Source organism: Triplophysa rosa, unplaced genomic scaffold, assembly GCF_024868665.1.
Source record: "Triplophysa rosa unplaced genomic scaffold, Trosa_1v2 scaffold8_ERROPOS9503192+, whole genome shotgun sequence".
Taxonomy (NCBI): domain Eukaryota; kingdom Metazoa; phylum Chordata; class Actinopteri; order Cypriniformes; family Nemacheilidae; genus Triplophysa; species Triplophysa rosa.
In genome coordinates, this window is record NW_026634907.1 from 45,888 (window position 1) to 61,101 (window position 15,214).

A 15,214-nucleotide genomic window follows, 5' to 3' on the forward strand; every position below is an offset into this window, starting at 1 on the left:
TTTATACTCGTTTTATTTCTGACAACAGAACAGATAATATGTGAAAATAGCATTCAGTTGTGTTAAAATACAATATAATGTGATAGATCAGGGAGTAGAAGAGTTTGAGAGCCAACTGTGTTGCTATGCGGTATATTTAATGTGTAGCGGCTCCTTTAAGAGCGTCGCTTGCAGATGACGTCATCAGCTATGGATTGAGTTTCCAGTAGTTGTTTACGGAAGCCTCTAGGCCCACATGGTGGCGGCTGCTATCTGAATCCATCTGCAACATTTCATATCTTTTAAGAGCATTGTTGGTATGTTAATGTGTATTTACAAGTAATCTGACAATATTTGAGAGTATTTCCTATCTTTGATAAGATCACGCTATATTGTGTTCTGATCATGCACAGTCATCGACTTGTGTAACAAATATGTTCAATGTGTTCATATATAGCATATGTTTGATATATACGGACTTGTAACAGTGAATCTTAATTTACCATCGTGTGTAACTCATTTGGGAAAGCTGAATTAAGGGCTCAGCATACTACATTCGAAATCGAAAAACGACCGCCTGTGACCAGATTTCGAACAAAATCTGGTCCAAATGACAATTCGTTTCACTAGTTCGCAGCAGCAAAACTGTCAGGGTTCTGGTAGACGGAGAGCACACCACAGAGGTAGATAAGAAAAAGGAGTTTATTTCAAAAACAGGAATATCCAAAAACAGGTAAGTATTCAAAAACAGGAATATCCAAAAACAGGTAAGTATTCAAAAACAGGTATATCCAAAAACAGGTAAGTATTCAAAAACAGGAATATCCAAAAACAGGTAAGTATTCAAAAACAGGAATATCCAAAAACAGGTAAGTATTCAAAAACAGGAATATCCAAAAACAGGTAAGTATGCAAAAACAGGAATATCCAAAAAACAGGCAAGTATCCAAAAAACAGGCAAGTATCCAAAAACAGGAATATCCAAAAACAGGTAAGTATTTCAAAAACAGGTAAGTATACTTATCGGGGTAAAGAATTGCAGTGAAGACAACAAGACTGAACAGGGAAGAACAAAAAGGTGCAAACTTAAATAGAATCCTGATGATGTGATGCAGGTGTGGACTAATCAAAAATGGTGGATGTGCGGTGCATGCTGGGAAACTGAGTTCAGAACTCCGGGGAGAGGGAACGGGTGAAGCGAGCTGGCGGTGACGACATGGGGGGCGTGGCCGGTGGTGCTGAAACCGTTACAGTACCCCCCCTCCATGGTCCGCTCCAGCGGACCTACCAGGGTGACGGGGTCGACCTCGAAGTCGAGGACCCGGACGTTCAGGATGGGTTTGGTGGAACTCTCGTAGGAGTGCTTGGTCTAGAATGTCAATCCGTGGTACCCAGGATTGTTCTTCAGGTCCGTAGCCCTCCCAGTTGATTAGGTACTCGAGGTGACCTCCCCGTCTCCTGGAGTCCATGATCTCCTCTACCCTGAAGATCTGTTGGGCGGCGTCCAGAGGTGGTGGAGGAGGAGGCAGATCTGTTGTTACAGCAGGGTCTGTAGAGGAAACAGAAACAGGAGCAATAAAGGGTTTGAGAAGGGAAACGTGAAAGGAGGGGGAGATCCGGTAGTGTTTGGGCAGCTGGAGGCGGAAGGTGACGGGATTGATCTGTCGAGTGATGAGGAATGGTCCAATGTATTTGGGACTCAGCTTCCGGCAGGGTTGTCGCAGGCGTAAGTCCCTTGTGGACAACCAGAACCGTTGCCCTGGAGCATACTGGGGGTTTGGGGATCTTCGGGCATCCACAAAGAGCTTCTGCCTGCGGATAGCCTGCTGGAGGTGGTGGTGAGCTGAGTCCCAGACCCTCTCGCTCTCCCGAAACCAGTGATCGACAGCTGGCACCGATGAGGGTTCTCCAGACCAGGGGAACAGGGGAGGTTGATATCCTAGGATACACTGAAACGGGGTGAGACCGGTTGAGGTCTGTCGAAGGGAGTTTTGGGCGTACTCCGCCCAGGGTAGGAAACGGTGCCAGCTGTGTTGGTGAGTATGGCAGTATGATCTCAGGTACCTCCCGATGTCCTGTATCTTCCGCTCAGCCTGGCCATTCGCCTGAGGGTGATATCCGGAGGTCAAGCTCACCGAGATTTTCAGTATTCCGAAGAAGGCCTTCCAGACCCGGGAGATGAATTGGGGACCCCTGTCTGACACAACGTCTTCAGGAAGCCCGTAATTGCGAAACACATGGGTAAACAGGGCCTCAGCCGTCTCTAGTGCAGTGGGGAGCTGAATGAGGGGAATCAACTTGCATGCTTTGGAGAACCTATCCACTGCCACCAGGATACAGGTGAATGTGTCAGACAGGGGCAGGTCTGTGATAAAGTCCACTGCGAGGTGAGACCACGGTCGTTAGGGTATGGGCAATGGGAGTAGTTTTCCCTCCGGCAGGCGACGTGGTGTCTTTGCGATGGCGCAGACTGAGCATACTTTGACGAATCGGGCGATGTCCTGAGTCATCCCAGGCCACCAGTATCGGGCGGAGATGAGCGAGAGGGTGCGCTGTCTGCCTGGGTGTCCTGATCCCGGAACAGAATGAGCAGAGTCCACGAGGGTAGTGCGGAGCTCGGATGGCACAAAGATCCTACCCTCGGGACCTCCCGGCGGAGTAGGCTGTTGGAGTACGATGGAGACATGGGTAACGTGAGCGGGTCGAGAGCGGGAGTAAATACGTATATCGTCGAGGTAAATTATAACGAATTTCCCCAGCAGGTCCCGGAAGATCTCATTCATAAAGCTCTGGAACACTGCTGGGGCGTTCACCAAGCTGAAGGGCATGACCTTATATTCGTAATGACCGTTGGGAGTCACAAAGGCCGTTTTCCATTCGTCTCCTGGGCGAATCCGAATCAGGTTGTAGGCGCTTCTTAGATCCAGCTTGGTGAACAATGTGGCATGGCGTAACTGTTCCAGGGCGGCAGGTATCAGGGGAAGAGGATAGGCGAAGCGCTTGGTGTGACGATTGAGAACCCGATAGTCTATGCAGGGACGAAGACCTCCATCCTTTTTCCCTACGAAGAAGAAGCTTGACGCGGCAGGGGAGACAGACGGTCGGATGAAACCTTGCTGTAATGCCTCCTCGATATACTCCTCCATGGCCTTCTGCTCCAGGATGGACAAGGAATAGATCTTTCCTTTGGGCATTGTGGCCACAGGCAGCAGCTCAATGGCGCAGTCCCATGGCCGGTGAGGAGGCAGCTCCGTAGCCCTCAGCTTGGAGAAGACGTCCTGGAACGACCGATAATCTACGGGAATCTCCCCAGAGTTGAGGACCTCAGGACTCTCGACGGTAGTGGCTAGGATGGGTAGTACCGGTTTTAGGAAAGTTTCCTCCTTGATCGGGACCCTGGTGTTGGCGGGGCGACCCGCCCATCCGGATATGATGCCAGTGCGCCAGTCCACGATAGGTTGACGTTCCATCAGCCAGGGTCGTCCCAGGACGATATCGGAGGTGGACCCCTCCAGTACCCAGAAGGAGATCTTCTCCGTATGCCTGGGAGAGATGTAAAGGGTGATGGGTGGGGAATGGTGTGTGATCCGACCTCGGCCCAGCGGTTTTCCTAGGATGTCTTGCACAAACATGGTCTTCCTGTTCCTTAGGCGCGGGAAGCCCAACTGAGTAAGAAGATTCAGAGAAATGAAGTTCCCGGCGGCTCCAGAGTCAATCAGGGCGTGGACTGGAACAGAGAAGTTAGGTGCAATAATGACCACTTGGGTAAGAGCAAGGTGAGGTAAGGAGGCCGGTGTATGGATAGAACTCACCGCTGGTCGAGCCGGACGGACGGGGCAGACGGCTAGGCGATGACCTGACCCTCCACAGTACAGACAAAGGTTAAGGTTCCGTCTCCGTGTACGTTCCTCAGGACATAGTCGAAAACGATCCACATCCATGGGTTCTGGGTCTGAAGAAGTCCGGGAAGCAGAGGTCGTAACCCGTGGAGGAAAGGTACTGGGTGATGACGGCGAATAGGCTGACAGACGTTGGGCGATACTAATGGATCGTTGTATGAGAGCCTCCAGACCGACCGAGTCATCGTAGATGGCCATGTGTAATCGGATCGAGTTCAGTAGCCCTTGGCGGTAGACCGAGACAAGCGCCGGCTCATTCCATCCACTGGTCGCCGCAAGGGTGCGGAACTGGAGGGCATACTCCGCCACTGAAAGGCGTCCTTGTCGAAGCCTCAGCAGTAGATCGTGAACCGAAAGGTAATCCATTGCTTGGCCAAAGACCCCTTTAAAGTGCTCAAGAAAAGACTTCAGATTAGTGGTAAGTGGTCCTCCGGCCCGCCAAATCCCGTATGCCCAGTTCAGGGCCTTACCACTCAGGAGGGAGATGATGAAGGCTACCTTGGATTTGTCCATGGAGAATTGACCGGGGTGCAACTGTATGTAGAGCTCACATTGGAGACAGAACCCGCTACACTCCTCCACGGAGCCAGTATATCGGTTGGGTAGGGCCATGGGACTAGACGCCGATGGTGGGTTAGAAGGAAGGAGTACAGGTGCGGGTTGGTTCCAGAGTAGGGTGACCAGTTCAGAGAGGGGATCAGAGGGAGCTGGAGGTAAAGGACCGGGAGAAATCTGTGGTGTGGTCATGGTGTGCGGTTCAGTCTACTGTCAGGGTTCTGGTAGACGGAGAGCACACCACAGAGGTAGATAAGAAAAAGGAGTTTATTTCAAAAACAGGAAAATCCAAAAACAGGTGAGTATTTCAAAAACAGGTACATCCAAAACAGGTAAGTATTTCAAAACAGGTATATCCAAAAACAGGTAGTATTTCAAAAACAGGTATATCCAAAACAGGTAAGTATTTCAAAAACAGGATATCCAAAACAGGTAAGTATTTCAAAAACAGGTATATCCAAAAACAGGTATGTATTTCAAAAAACAGGTATATCCAAAACAGGTAAGTATTTCAAAACAGGTATATCCAAAACAGGTAAGTATTTCAAAAACAGGAATATCCAAAAACAGGTAAGTATACTTATCGGGGTAAGAATTGCAGTGAAGACAACAAGACTGAACAGGGAAGAACAAAAAGGTGCAAACTTAAATAGAATCCTGATGATGTGATGCAGGTGTGGACTAATCAAAAATGGTGGATGTGCGGTGCATTCTGGGAAACTGAGTTCAGAACTCCGGGGAGAGGGAACGGGTGAAGCGAGCTGGCGGTGACGACATGGGGGGCGTGGCCGGTGGTGCTGAAACCGTTACAAAAAACAAACTCTCCGGGAACTTGGCCGTAAACACCCTCGAGCCACCATTGGTCCATGGCCATTACGTAATAGGTGGGTGTGTGTTGTTGGCACAATAATGGTACAAACCGGCCACCGTGGCGCAGAGCAGACCATCCATAATAAATGACGTCTCTCTAGAACCACAGAAGTCGAGCTAATTACAAAGGATGTGTAAATTTCTCTTTCTCTGATTTCGTTATTCTTGCTTCTTACCCCAAACACATTAACAAACACAACCTCCCTTATTGTAGAAGTCAAAGTAGCCCAGATTCAACATGCTTGATCACATTTGTTTGTGCTTTCCCACAACCAGTTTCAAATCCAGAACTAGTTCTTTTAACAGACTGGTCTGTAAAGAAATCTAATTCTTACTGTGCTTCTATCAAATCTTTGATATGCTCTTATTTTTTAGGTTTGCTATTGATCTGGTCGAATAGTAGTATTAAACGAGCTTCTTGCCATCTACAAACCCGATTCCAAAAAAGTTGGGACACTGTACAAATTGTGAATAAAAACAGAATGCAATGATGTGGAAGTTTCAAATTTCAATATTTTATTCAGAATACAACATATGATATGTCAAATCTGTTTAAACTGAGAGAATGTATCATTTTAAGGGAAAAATAAGTTGATTTTAAATTTCATGGCATCAACACATCTCAAAAAAGTTGGGACAAGGCCATGTTTACCACTGTGTGGCATCCCCTCTTCTTTTTATAACAGTCTGCAAACGTCTGGGGACTGAGGAGACAAGTTGCTCAAGTTTAGGAATAGGAATGTTGTCCCATTCTTGTCTAATACAGGCTTCTAGTTGCTCACGTCTTAGGTCTTCTTTGTCGCATCTTCCTCTTTATGATGCGCCAAATGTTTTCTATGGGTGAAAGATCTGGACTGCAGGCTGGCCATTTCAGTACCCGGATCCTTCTTCTACGCAGCCATGATGTTGTAATTGATGCAGTATGTGGTCTGGCATTGTCATGTTGGAAAATGCAAGGTCTTCCCTGAAAGAGACGACGTCTGGATGGGAGCATATGTTGTTCTAGAACTTGGATATACCTTTCAGCATTGATGGTGCCTTTCCAGATGTGTAAGCTGCCCATGCCACACGCACTCATGCAACCCCATACCATCAGAGATGCAGGCTTCTGAACTGAGCGCTGATAACAACTTGGGTTGTCCTTGTCCTCTTTAGTCCGGATGACATGGCGTCCCAGTTTTCCAAAAAGAACTTCAAATTTTGATTCGTCTGACCACAGAACAGTTTTCCACTTTGCCACAGTCCATTTTAAATGAGCCTTGGCCCAGAGAAAACGCCTGCGCTTCTGGATCATGTTTAGATATGGCTTCTTTTTTGACCTATAGAGTTTTAGCCGGCAACGGCGAATGGCACGGTGGATTGTGTTCACCGACAATGTTTTCTGGAAGTATTCCTGAGCCCATGTTGTGATTTCCATTACAGTAGCATTCCTGTATGTGATGCAGTGCCGTCTAAGGGCCCGAAGATCACGGGCATCCAGTATGGTTTTCCGGCCTTGACCCTTACGCACAGAGATTGTTCCAGATTCTCTGAATCTTTGGATGATATTATGCACTGTAGATGATGATAACTTCAAACTCTTTGCAATTTTTCTCTGAGAAACTCCTTTCTGATATTGCTCCACTATTTTTCGCCGCAGCATTGGGGGAATTGGTGATCCTCTGCCCATCTTGACTTCTGAGAGACACTGCCACTCTGAGAGGCTCTTTTTATACCCAATCATGTTGCCAATTGACCTAATAAGTTGCAAATTGGTCCTCCAGCTGTTCCTTATATGTACATTTAACTTTTCCGGCCTCTTATTGCTACCTGTCCCAACTTTTTTGGAATGTGTAGCTCTCATGAAATCCAAAATGAGCCAATATTTGGCATGACATTTCAAAATGTCTCACTTTCAACATTTGATATGTTATCTATATTCTATTGTGAATAAAATATAAGTTTATGAGATTCGTAAATTATTGCATTCCTTTTTTATTCACAATTTGTACAGTGTCCCAACTTTTTTGGAATCGGGTTTGTACAGCAGAGAAGGTCAGATCATCTCCTTGGGTGGAAAAGGTACAAGCAGTCACATGATAGACACTTGAATTCCTCTACATCATAGAAGATACAAACACGCCAGCTGACGACATGCTCTTTACATGGTCCAAAAGGTCAACAACGTCCAAATGTTCTAGGGGTTCATCTGCCAGCTCTGCTATTGCGTTGGCACTTGCCGAAGCTGAGGAAGCTAAAGTAAAGTACGCAGAGAAAAAAAATGCAGATAAAGGTGTGAAGTGCCCAATTGGATGCGGAAAAGGCCGGTTTAGATGCCCAGTTAATCATTTTGGAGTTTGAGGGGAAAGCAGCTGCCGCTGCAGTCAAAGCAGAAGCTTTACAAGCAGCTTTATCCTGTGACAAGGAATCGAGTCATAAATCTAAAGTTAGACATAGTATAGGTTCTCACGTTCCTTCGCGAAGAACTGAAGTGTATGTCAGAGAGCAGGCCAGGCTAAAAGCTAGTTCTCAACTCAGCGGTCCTTCTGGTAGGATTGATGAGGTCAGGCCACTACCCTCCCCAGCTGGGCTCTATTCAAAGAAGCACGCAGAGCCGCTGGCGAACAAAACAGAGTGTGAATATGCAAACCCAGCTCCCAGATGTGACGTTACTCACAAAGACAGAGGTTAAAACACAAATTTTCCGCCCCCTCTCAGATAAAGCAGCCAGATATTCTCCTTACCCTGATGGGTATGAATATAGACAACCCTCGATTGTGAAACCCTCCACTGCCCTTAAGTATGAACAAGACCCTTGCTCAATCACTGGAAGACCACCTGATGAGTGAAGTCACTTACCTGCCTCGTCTAGTTCCCGTCCCTACGTGTGGACCTCAGATAGGGTTTTAAACACACCCAGTTGTTCACAAATGGAACTTCGCTACCCTACTGCATCGCCTCATATTCAGTTTCGGGCCAAAACCCCATATCAGCACAGTGATGTAAATCACCACATATCTGACCTAGTTAGATTCATGGCATGGAGGGAAGTTGTGTCTGCGAGTCTAACTCTGTTTGACGACCGCCCAGAAAACTACAGAGCTTGGAAGGCATCGTTCTTTGCCGCCACCGAAGAGCTTAATCTTACAACCAAAGAAGAGATGGATCTCTTAATTAAATGGTTAGGTGCCGATTCTGTGGAAAAAGCTAAACGGATTAGGGCAGTGCACGTTAAAAATCTAGACAGTGGTCTTCAGATGATCTGGGAGTGCATAGACGACACCTTTGGGGCTCCTGAAGTCATAGAGAGTTCATTGCTTAAGAGACCACATTCCCTGAGTTGAGTAGATGGGTCGTGGGTTTAAAGAGAAATCATTGGCAGAGCGGAAGGCCTTTCTAAAGCAAAATGGGATTTGCTTTAAATGTGTTGCATCAACTACACACTTTGCAAGGAACTGCGATAAGTTTGTTAAATGTTATGAATGTGGGAGAGAGGCACATCATTCGGCTCTGCACCCGGTATCTGTCGTGCGGTCTGTTGAAGATCACATAGAGACTAAGGATTATGGCAGGGAGAGGAGAGACTCAGCCGAAGAGGAAGTGTCAACAAAGTGTACCAGAATCTGTGGTGGCGATGTCAATGGCAACACATGCGCCAAGATTTGCTTCGTCAAGGTGTTTCCTATTGGACAGGAAGAGAAAGCTGTTAAAGTCTACGCCATTACCAATGGCCAAAGCAACCACTCATTGGTGAGATCGGAATTCTTTGACGTCTTCGGTCTGAATCCTCAAAGTTCTCCCTATTACCTCAAAACATGTGCTGGGGTGGTACAAACGAGCGGAAGGAGAGCTCATGGGTTTCAGGTAGCTTCTATCGACGGTCAGACAATTCACACCCTACCTACCTTGATTGAATGCAATGACATCCCAAACAATCGGTCGGACATACCTACGGCACAGATCACTCTCTGTCATGCCCATTTGAACTGTATCACACATCAGATCCCAGAACGTGATCCGAAAGCTCCAATAATGATTTTATTTGGAAGGGACATTGTGTAGGTGCATAAAGCGAGGAAGTGCATCAATGGGCGAAGTGCATCAATGGGCCCTTGGAAGCTCCGTACGCTCAAAAGCTGGACCTAGAGTGGGTCATAATAGGCAACGTTTGTCTCGGCAGAGCCCACAAACCGGATAGTGTTAGCGTTCTCTTCACCTGCTCCTGGGAGGGAGGTCGTCAATCACTCTTCAAACCATGTCCCTGTGCTATTCGTGTCAAGGAGAGAATGTGCGATGCAAAGCCACTAGTTTCCTCCTTTGCTGTCACTTTAAGAAGGCCTGCGCAGGTGAAAGATGGTTCTGCGGAACAGGACGTCTTCGAGAGAACCAAAGAGAACGTGCAGTTAGCTCTTTCAAAGGAAGATTCAACATTTCTCAGCATAATGAACGTCGGCTTCTTCAAAGATGGAAAGAATAGCTGGGTAGCTCCCCTTCCATTTAAGCCTAGAAGACGACGTTTACCCAACAACAAGGACCAAGTGCTAAATCATTTCAGATCTCTTCAGCTGTCTTTTGCTAGGAAGCCAACAACGAAAGAGAATTTCTTTGCATTCATGGAGAAAATACTGCAGAGAGGTCATGCTGAAGTAGCGCCACCCCTTGAGCAGTGAGAAGAATGTTGGTATCTGCCTCTTTTTGGGGTATACCACCCGAAAAAAATAGACCAGATTAGAGTTGTTTTCGACTCAAGCTGTCAGTATGATTGGGTCTCCCTCAATGAGGTACTGCTGAAGGGCCCTGATTTGAACAACGCACTCCTTGGAGTACTCTTGCGCTTCCGGAAGGAAGAAGTAGCTATAACCGCCGATATTCAACACGTTCCATTGTTTTCTTGTCAGGCCGGAGGATAGAAACTTTCTCAGGTTCTTCTGGTACGAGAATAACGACCCAAAAGGCAACATCGTTGAATTCAGGATGAAGGTTCACATCTTCGGTAACAGTCCTTCTCCAGCCGTCGCAATTTATGGCCTCAGACTAGCAGCGAAGGAAGGAGAGTCAGAGAATGGGTCCGACGTTCGTAAATTTGTAGAAAGGAACTTTTATGTTGACGACAGCCTGAAGTCACTGCCCACCGTATCAGCTGCCGTCGATCTCCTCAAAAGGACGTGTAAGGTGCTTGCTTGCTCCAATCTGAAACTGCACAAAATTGCATCCAACCGTAAGGAGGTCATGAGTGCATTCCCTCCAGAAGACCTGGTCAGCAACTTCAGAAACGTGGATCTGGACAAAGACACGCTTTTGATCCAGCACACCCTAGGAGTTAGTTGGAATATCAAATCTGACGCATTTACATACCGCCTGTCTAGCGACAGGAAACCCTTGACAAGACGCGCCGTCCTTTCTACCGTGAATGGATGTACGACCCCTTTTGGATTTATTGCTCCCATTGTTATGCAAGGTAAAGTTCTGCTCAGAGAAATCACCGGTGATTCGCAAGACTGGGATGCTCATTTGCCTCCTGAGAGACTTGAATCCTGGCAACAGTGGAGAGACTCCCTGCAGGAGCTTCAGCATCTTGATATTCCCAGACATTACAACAAAATCGGTTGTAAACAACCGAGTACAGAGGATAAAAAGTAGCTCACACCCCCAAGAGTGGAATTACAGTTGTGCTCAAAAGTTTACACACCCCTTGCAGAATCTGGAAAAAGCTGAAACTTTTGGAAAAATAAGAGGAATTTTGAAAATGAAGGTTTATTTTTAATTTAGTCCTGCCCTGAGCAAGTTATTTCACTAAAGAAATGTTAACATATAGTTCACACTAAAGAATAATAACAGAATTTCTAAAAATAGCCCAGGGCAAAAGTTTACACGCCCCTGATTCTTAATACTGTATGATGTTACCTAAACAATCAATGACAGTTTTTATGTTTAGTCATAGTTGTTTAAGGGTTTCTTGTTTGTCATGGGTCATTAGACTGTCTTCAAAACAATCACCCAGGTCCTCCACAATCTTTGCTTTTTCAGCATTTCTGGATATTTTACTCATGTCCAGCAGTAACTGTATGATGTTGAAATTCCTCTTTTTACTTCGAGGACAATCAAGAGACTACAATGTTTTCCTCATGGGGAAAAAATGTCCTTACAGTAAATAATTACAGATTTTCTGTAATGCTTCCAAATGTGTCTTGTATTTTTCTCCAGAGAGCTACTAGAGAAGATTCACTAGAACATTGTTGAAAAAATAAATATGACCTTAATTTATTACTTTATTAACTAAAAATGTGTGGTCCTCATAATTGATTGTCTTGACAATCAGCTAAATAAATTTGTGATAACATCAGTTCAGTCAGGACTACTTGTGAAAGAATACAATTTGTTCGACAGAGGTGAATGACTGTGTTTGCACGGGGCTTAAGTATTATAGTTGATTAACAGGCAGGTGGGACTGCATTAACTGCACTTGATTTCCATTCGATCACTCAAGCTTCATTTGTTTATTTTGTCAACTTCACAAGTAATTATCAACATAAGATAAAGATGTAAGATAAAACTTTAAAAGATGTTTTTTTTCTTTATTTTTCTTTAGCTCATTTTTTGTTAACAATATTAAAACGTCAACTTCTAGTGGAATCTCTCCTTTATCAGTGTCTGACATTTAGGGCTGGACAGACGTATTTTCCCTTTCCATCATATTGCTTCTCATAATGTCATCCAAAGCACAGGCATTTCACAGCAGCTCATTTGCATTTAGAGACACACAAAACAGTGCTTTTTCATTGCATCCACAAATGGCCACTTTCAACATGGTACAATAAATGATCTGTCAAGTATTTTGAGCTGAAACTTTACAGAATCATTCTGGGGATACCAGAGCCTTTCCGCCATCATGCCGAAACGTTCTCGTTGCTTAATCGTTCCACTGATCTGGGCCAGCCCGGGATGTAAATTATTACATTTTCCACCGCAGGGCTGATAATGGAAATTTTAGAATGTAAACACAAACGCGTCACGCGCTGCCTTGGTAACGGAAGAGACTGAGCCATAATGTCTCTGCATGCATTCTATTTGCATGATTCAGCACGGTTAAACCAGGGGTTCCCACCTTTCAGTCCGCGACCCCTAAAATAACAGTGCCAGTGACTCGAGACCCCCACTATCCCAGAAGTGGTTAAAGTATACAAACGTTGCATGCAAATGGGCACAACACAATAGAGCACAGTCTAACTGGGGTGACTAACCACCACCCAACAAATCAAATGTGGGACAGGTAATCCGTTTATGTGGGATAATGTGGGACACCATTGAAAGGTACTGCAAAACTGTGATATAATAATGGAATTACATTTTTTTATATCCTTTTTAGCTTATAAAAATAATTTGTTATTTAGTCCATTCCAACTACAACATAATTAAGGCATAGATAAAATGTAATACAACATAAAAAAATAATAACAATTTTAAAAATTAAATTTAAATAAAAAAAATGTCTCTTTAAATTTTGAGCACAGAACAGACGTGGAGTTATCATTTTGTAAACTTTGAAAATCTTCTCAAAAAGAGAAAACTAAAGGAATAAAGAATAAACAAATAATGAATAATAGTTTCTCTTTTAATATGTATGATTTTCAAATAATGTTTATTATTATTACACAACCTATAGGCTAAACACAGTTTCAAAGCCACACAGTTTACTGTGTTTTAGTGAGTTTTTATTCAGCAAGTTGACATGGGAGGATCGCCACCCGATCTACTGACAGACTAATCATGATCGACGGGGAGGAAATTCCTAAGGCTGACGGCTTTTTATTTGCCTGGTTTTATTTTTAACTTAACTAATATTTTTATATTTTGTTACACTTATTGATTACATATGCAATTTCTAGAAATCATCTTGTGACCCCGCCCTCGCGCCCTTGCGACCCCCCATTTTGGGAACCCCTGGGTTAGACAACCATGCCAAAAATTCCGAGCTGAGAACACTTTGTAATCGTGCCGTGCCGAACCAGGCTCACGTGGAAACATAACTGTAACCGTTCCAGACTTTCAGACAGAGATTAAAACGGTTTGGCACGATGGTGGAAAAACACTCTAATATTACATTGTGGAAAACAGCCAGATTTAAGCCATATTAAGCCCCTTTAAGTGTGTCTGACAAAGCTAACAATTTACGAAATGAATAAATGTGATATTTGTTAGAAAACATACATTTTCATATAACTGTTCCCTTACATAACTGATTAACCGATAGCTTTGCCCAAAAATATATATTTTTAATTAATGTTGTATTTAAATTTGTTTATTTATTGTTTCATTCTTAACACCATTTCAACATCTCAGGCTATATTCACGGCGAGAACTAGTCAATCTATACACAAGTCTATTCTATACACAAGTCAATCTATACACAAGTCTGTTCTATACACAACTCAATCTATACACATGCCAATCTATACATAAGTCTGTTCTAAACACAAGTTGATCCATACACAATTTAGGGGGACAATTTGGAATTCTCAATCAACCTAACCGGTATGTCTTTGGGCTGTGGGAACACCCAGAGTAAACTCTAGGCGATGTCATTAGACCGTCGTGAGACAGGTTAGTTTTACCCTACTGATGCCGTGTTGCTGCGGCAGTAATCCTGCTCAGTACGAGAGGAACCGCAGGTTCAGACATTTGCTTCATGCGCTTGGCTGAGGAGCCACAGGCGCGAGGCTACCATCTGCGGGATTACGACTGAACTACTTTAAGTCGGAATCCCTCCTGAAGGCAGCAATACCGCAGTGCCGCAGGAAGCTCGATGGGCCATGGATAACCGGGGGCCCGTCACCCGGCAGAGAGCATGATGCGAGGCGACCGGGGAGAGGCACGACACGCGCCCTCCCTCTTCCGACATGCACCGCAAGTTTGTGAGAGACCCGGTACCAAATGACTCGTAGACGACCTGATTCGGTAAGCTCAATTGGCCACGGATAGCCGGGGGCCCGTCCCCCGGGCGGAGAGCCTGACGCAACGGGACCGGGGAGAGGCCCGACATGCACCCTCCCTCTTCCGACAAGCACCGCAAGTTTGTGAGAGACCCGGTACCAAATGACTAGTAGACCACCTGATTCTGAAAACTAGGCGATGTCATTCATTTCAATGGAGAGCCGGTGACTTCCTGCGACACAAGTGACAGTGACCGTTAGCGACAGGAAGTGGGCATGTTTAGCGACGCGACAAAGTTGAGATTTGCTCGAATGATGAGCGACTTTCGGGGGACGATTACCAATAGGAGTAAAGCAGCGGAGCTCACGTCATCCGTCTCTCGTCAGTTATGTTCGGCTTATTGGTGTACATACATATAGAAATGTTACTTAATGATAGTTTAATCTGAAAAAGTGAGGAAATACTTACCAAATTCCATGAGGCTCCATTTTCAATGAGTGCTGAAATGTTACAAGCAGTAAGATATTAGTTCAAGCAAAAAACAACAGTTTTTTTTTTATAACTTAAAGTATTAATTGTCTAGAAGATTCACTTCAGCTTAACTAAGTAAACATAATTTACCTCTGCCAAATGCAGTCAGCATTAAAAATTAAAAACACATTCTATTAAGCCTGTATTTATAATGCAATTATAAGGGCATTCTTAAAGCATGAGGGTACAGAAACGCAACCGAAGCAAAAATAAGCATTTTAAGTTTAGAAACATTGTGAGTCTCCCCTCCCTTGCCTAATTTTGGAACACTACTTTCCCCCATTTACCTCACCTACACATTCAAGTCCATGGGTATTGCACAGTAGTTGTGGAACTCCAGTATGTATGTTGTCCAGTAAGCAAATCGATCGTTATTTGCAAAAAAACGGAACTAGGGCTGGGCGATGATATGTATCGACAAAACACCTTTATCAATAACTATAGAAACGATTTTCGATAACGCTCCAAAC

The 15,214-nt window shown here is 44.7% G+C and overlaps 1 protein-coding gene across 1 annotated transcript in view; it reads right to left on the reverse strand.

The window, feature by feature from the left end:
- Positions 1-14,784, reverse strand: part of sugt1 (SGT1 homolog, MIS12 kinetochore complex assembly cochaperone) — a 59,242-nt gene extending 44,458 nt beyond the window's left edge. The window contains exon 1 of the mRNA XM_057328894.1: positions 14,682-14,784. The gene's annotated coding sequence lies outside the window, so the exon portion shown is untranslated. The remainder of the gene's footprint in view (positions 1-14,681) is intronic.
- Positions 14,785-15,214: the final 430 nt, after the last annotated feature.